We start from the raw sequence: 5,918 nt of genomic DNA on the forward strand, positions 1-5,918 counted from the left end.
TCTCTCTCTCTCTCTCGAATCGGGAGGAAAATCGGCGATCAATTGATGTACTTAGAAGTGGAACATTCATCACGCTCGGAGTTCGTTTCTTTCGCTGGCGTTGCTGTCTTTAGTCCCCGAACAGGGGGATTGCGCCGCGGAAAAGAAGTAACGCCGGGTTCCCGGTTTATGCCTTGCCACAACGCATTTCGCCTTCCGACGATGATGATGATGATGATGATGGTGATGGTGATGGTGATGAGGTTCGGGTAATTTATAGGGCAAAGTGTCTGCGCGCGGCCAGTAGACCTGTCGCGGCGGCTGGGCTACCGATCGTTTTTCCACCGTCGGACTCACGGAATGAATATTTTCCCGCTTTTTTTCCGCCCGATCGCCGATCATAATCATTTAAAATGCCTATGCGGTGGGGAGCTACTAGGAACGCCAGACCTAGGCCCGGAAAACGGCTTCCTGAGGCACGACTTTACACTCCCTCGTCGGCGTGTAATTTTCTCTCCACATTTCGGCAGCAAGAGGACACTTTGGTCAAGCACACGGCTCACGGTGCGGCACGACCGCCACAAACGCAAACACGGCCGCGCCGCTCGCAAACGATTTGATGGCTATCAGTGGGGAATGAAAAAGAAGCGAAAAAAGGAAACACAACGCCCCGGCACGCCAGGTACGGCGCACGCCATCGCACGCCTCTCGCTTCTGGCCTGCCAATGGCCATCATTCGGAATAATGGTATTGGACATAAACATATATTGTACACACAAAATCACTTCAAACGCCTCCATTCCGGGTGCGGGCCCCGGCAACGCGACATGCGGCCAGTTGCGGCCACGAGGCCCGGTATGAGTCAGCCGGACGGCCGCCCGGGCTGCCCGGGGGCTGACCATGCTGTTGATATGAATCATAATAAACGTTTCTCTCCGATTCCGATTCCGAGCGCCATAAAAAATGGGAGGCCCACGTTAACGCCCTTCCGAAGGCGCGGTAACAATGCGAATGGGAAATTATGGAATTATGCTTCACGCGCGCTCACGCTCCCTTTATGCTGGCCCCCATAACCATAAAGCACCCCCTTCGGGCCGTCGGAAAGGACCCGCCGGGCTCCGGAGGGCGCGCTTATCGCGATTGTTCACTCAGAGTCACTCAGCACCGGGCCAGGGCCAGGCGATCGACAGCTTTTGGGCAAAGTCGCGTCGCGCCCGTTGCCATGGGAAACGGTCGCCATACGGCACACGCTCTAGATGCGGCCGGCGACGTCGTGGGAATCGCAGAAATAGAAGTAGAAAAGGTGCGAAACGGGCCTCGCCACGGAAAACGCGTGAAAGCGCGCCGCGGACGGTTATCAGCGCGGTTCCATCCGCCGGCGCGAGATGATGAAAAATGGAAACGACTCAATTTTCTAACACGCCATCATAAATTCCACTTATCGTGCCGATGCAATCGCACTCGGCTGCTCGGTCCAGTTCGCCGACGGAGCCCGACCATCGCCTGGCGTGGCGTGGCGAGGAGCACTGTTTTTTCTGGGGATGCGAAAATGCCACCACCACACACGATGTTTGTTAACTGCATGTAAAGTGCTTTGCATAAATTTCCAATGCTCTGCTCGGCCGCCCAACGGTCGTTGCCTTTGTTTTGCAGGAAGCGGCGATTAGAAACCGGCGCTTGAGATGTAGTGATGTGACTTTGTTGCGATCGCAGTGAGCTTAGAACGAAACAGTGAATCTCAGCTCGCTGAGTCTGCTCCGGGTACGGTGGGGCACGTCCACACAGCAAGATGACCAACAGGTCACGGTTGGTTTAACGTTTGAATCCGTCATGTGCCATTTCCCGGTGTTGACGATGTCTGTTTTGATCCGAAAGAAAAAGCCATCAGCTTTCGGTCCTTCCGAGGATCCATTGACTAAACAGGGAGTGACGATTGCAAGCATAACCTTCAACGGGTATTTATCGACTTTCGGCTTCTTTCCAATCAATTCTTGGCTGAGTTTTTTTTTTGTTGTGGAATCCTTGGACTCATTCGTAATAATGAATTGTTATTTATGAAAAATTCACAGTAGAAAAAACAGTAATTGAAAGGAAACTGCTGATGTTGATTACATTTCCGGGAGCTCCTCTTCACCTAAACAGCCTAGAACCGATGGACTTCAAGGAGCACTAAAAGCGTCCGATAAGATCACCTTTTCGATTGAGTTGGCCAACCGCGCAATGGCGCGACTCCCACCGTGCCACTTGCCGCGAAGTCTAAATTTAAAAACGGAATCTTTATAGCAGCAAACATACGCTTTTATAGCTCGCCGTGAGGCCGTTGCGATAAGTATTTCTAATTTAGTTGCTAATTTCCTATCGGGGCCACGCTTCGGGAAGCAGGTCACCCAGCGTGTCATCCTTGACGGGAGGCCGAGTTGCTTCGAAATTAGCACAACCACCACAACACCGTTTGACCATCCTGCTTCGGCCAGCTAATAGCGCCGCATAACTTAGCATGGATGATGGCGTACGCCCGCCCGACAGTTCACAGTTGCTGGTGATAAGTCAGAATTACGTGGACCACCAAACTGTGCATGGTTGAATTATGGGCGCACCGACCGTTTTAAGCACGTCTTTTTGGTGGCGAACTTTGATTATCATCTGTGTAAACACGGCATCCATTTCCATCGGGAAACGATTTCCAAATCACGGCCCGCCGAGCGCACATAAATAATGTATGGGAAGCAAATCTAATCAATTGCGATGAATCAACGGAATGAATCCGGGCCTTGTGTCCGGGGGCCTAAGATTTAACCGCCGATTACCGTACGGCACATTGCTTTCGGGGTCTTCAAAATCGGTGACACCTGTAGTGAAGTGACGAACTTAAAAATCCATTACCAGCCCAGAGGGTCGGGGCCCTCAGACCGTGACGTTAATCGTGGTCGGTGTGATTAATTTATGCATTCGAGTGCGCTCCGGCGCGGGTCCAGCTGGCGGATCACGAAATGAAAAATCGATTAAAACCAGTTACTTTCCAATTTACGAATGTACTAATCAGAGTACAACTTAATTAAGACACCAGCACAAAACGGTGTGTCACCGTTCAGCTGGGGCCCTGGGGCGAACTCGGGGAAACTCCGTGCTCCGGAGCCGGACGACTGATGGAATGTGACCACCGGCGAGTGCGCACCCATTTGTGCGAGCGCGAAGAAGGCTATCTTCGCGCGGAGCCGGATGGTTGTTTTAGGAAATTTGCCACATGCCACCGCGAGTCGGCGAGCTCGGCCACTGGCTAATTTATACCCGGTTCCTGATAAAGATTGCGTGCCCAGCGCACGACGACGATTGCGTACCGTTTCCAGTGTGCTTCGTTATGGGAATTCAAGGTAATCAGTGGGAATTCACCGACGACGACGCACCAAGATGGCATAATTAAATGGCGAGAGTGGAAATCGTTCGCCACTTTTCGCCTGCCCCTAATGGGCCGCCCTTTCGTCGTAGGAAGGGCAGGGCCCTCGATTGGACCCCGAGCCCGACACTCTTCAAGTGATTTATGATTAACATCCGCAGCGTTTCGCCAAAAATTGTAAAGAAATGCATCCCGACGGCGGCCCATTGCGGGGTCCAACGTGCTTTTCTAATAGCACAGCTTTCGAAGGGTGCTGGCGATTGAAACGGTTGGCCATCGGCCGACCGTCGGACAGTAGCGCGACGCGCGGAATGTTTTTCTCTCGCAAAACGTCACAAAAAATGTACTAATGAGGAAAACATTCCTTCTCGAACCCGCCGCAACACGAAACCCGCTTGGCCCCGTCCGACCGATTATTTGTAACCGACCGGCCGATCATGTAACGATCGACTGTCGAGCGGCGAGCAGCGGCAAGAAACACGCCGCAGTAACGAGACCGACGCGAAGGTGGCGCGAGACTGACGGACGCGCGGACTTCTGGCGAAAAGCGGGGTGGGTTTTTCACAGAATTTTCCAACCAGCCGGCGACGAAGACGAACACCCCGCGGGGCCGCGAGCCCCACAAAAAGCACCCTGGCGGCGGCGGCGTAATTACATAATGGTTTAATTATGATTCGTAGCCAATTTTAATTTATTTATCAATTAGATTCGAAACGGCCGGCGATCGATCGCCATTTTGCGCTTGCGTTTTGCGTCGGTGCTCGCCAGGCCAGGCCCCAAGTTGGGTTGGGCTGGGCCGGGTTGGGAAAACTGGAACGCGCACAGTGCGCGCGCGCGCGCGCAAGGCCTCTTCTCGGCATGGCGCGAAAAAAAGGTAAATATAGGAAGGAGGCAGGGACCCCCGCGAGCCCGAGCTCCACTTTTTCGGGGTGTGGTTTTCCCGGCCTCCGCTTCCCCCGGCCGACCGGCCGGCCGGAGCCACTGCCACGGAGTGTGCCACTCGGGCTTTTGCTTGATTTATGAGCTTTTCGTTTAGTGCGCCGTGCGCCGCGCGCGCGCGCGATACGCTCTGCTGTGTCTGTGTCCAGGACTTCTAAGGAGTCCCCGCCGGAGAGCGTGGCAAGCGACCTCTGAGAAAGATTTATGCGCCCGGGGCTAGGTGGCCACCAGCACCACCGCAGCTCCGCAGTGTTTTCGCTCTTTGGGGCGATGTTTTTCGCCGATCGTGCTCCGGACGATCGGCGCAGAGCGCGTTGTTTTACTTTTCATTCAATTTAGATTCCAGAACCGGCTCTGGGAGATCCCGACGAGAAAAGGCCACGGACGCAGGGGCCAGCGCAACAGGTTTCAGCGCTCCGTGCTACAATGTCCGGGCCGTGGCCGCGCGCGATAAATGTCAGATCGCAACAAGTTACAACAATTGTGTAAAAGCATATTATTAGCCCGATGGCGGCGGTGGCCGGTGGGTGCGGTGCGTGGATGAAAGTAATGAGTTAATTTTCCTCATCCAATCGACGCCAATTGTCAGTCCGTGCGGCACGCCACGACGAGGTGCGTCTCACGCTTCGTACCACGTACCCGTGTGTGTCTGTTGGTGGCGGAGGGAACGACGGCAAAAACGTCTCCCCGTCGAGGGCTGCCAACAAATCAATAGAATCAATCACGGGGCCACGGGCGATGCCTAATTACAACGTGACAAACTGGATTATCGCACAGTGGGCCTCATCTGGGCGCGGAAGAATCGCGGGACGAATCGCGCCGACGGGAAAAGGTCAATCCGGGCGGCGAGCCGTTGCGTAAAACGCGGACATTTAATTTTATTAGTCGTAATTCAAATTTTCTGCCCGCGACATTGTTTCGGGCAGTGTTTGTTGTTTGCTCCGCAAAATTATGTGCCGTCTGGATGCCAATTGCGCTAATGGGGCTATGGGTTTGTATGCCCGTCCGCAACAAACTCCGAAAGTTTCGAGAGTGATTATTGCCATTTTGATGCATTTGTCACGGATTCAAATCGAGTATCGAAGAAAACGCTTCGATTTGTTTTAAAACAAATCGCACCAGGAGTTTATAGCAGTTTCAGTAGTGGACCAGGAGCTGGCTGGAGTTGAAGTAATTGGTCTCTGAAATCTCCACTCCCGAGTCCCGGATGACCCGTGGGCCGTATGGTCAGCGTCGAACCATCCTGGTGTTTGCTCAACGCTCGCCCATAACCCACAACTTCTTATGCACAGTTCCAGATACATTCTTTTAGAGCGATTCCGAGCCACTATCGAAGTAAGCGACGACATTTTAATAATTACTAAAGCTTAAGTTCTCTGGAACGGGTTGACATACATTAGCTTTCTAAAGGAAGAACATGAAACAACAACAGGAATAAAGCGACGAAGGAGATCAGCGAAGTAGAACTTTCATATTTTATATTATGTTTTAATAAATGGATGACCTCAATTCCGATTCAAAACAAAAGCAGCCCTGCCCCAAAATCATAGAAACGCTTAAAATAAAATGACAGAAATGAGTGCGGTCAATGCTGCTCAAAGTGCGC

The 5,918-nt window shown here is 52.7% G+C and overlaps 1 protein-coding gene across 1 annotated transcript in view; it reads left to right on the forward strand.

Moving 5' to 3' along the window:
* The window catches only part of LOC131211762 (zinc finger protein ZFP2-like), a 7,192-nt gene that overhangs the window by 289 nt on the left and 985 nt on the right, over positions 1-5,918 (forward strand). The gene's annotated exons all lie outside the window — the stretch shown is intronic.

Source organism: Anopheles bellator, chromosome 2 (assembly GCF_943735745.2).
Source record: "Anopheles bellator chromosome 2, idAnoBellAS_SP24_06.2, whole genome shotgun sequence".
Taxonomy (NCBI): Eukaryota; Metazoa; Arthropoda; class Insecta; order Diptera; family Culicidae; genus Anopheles; species Anopheles bellator.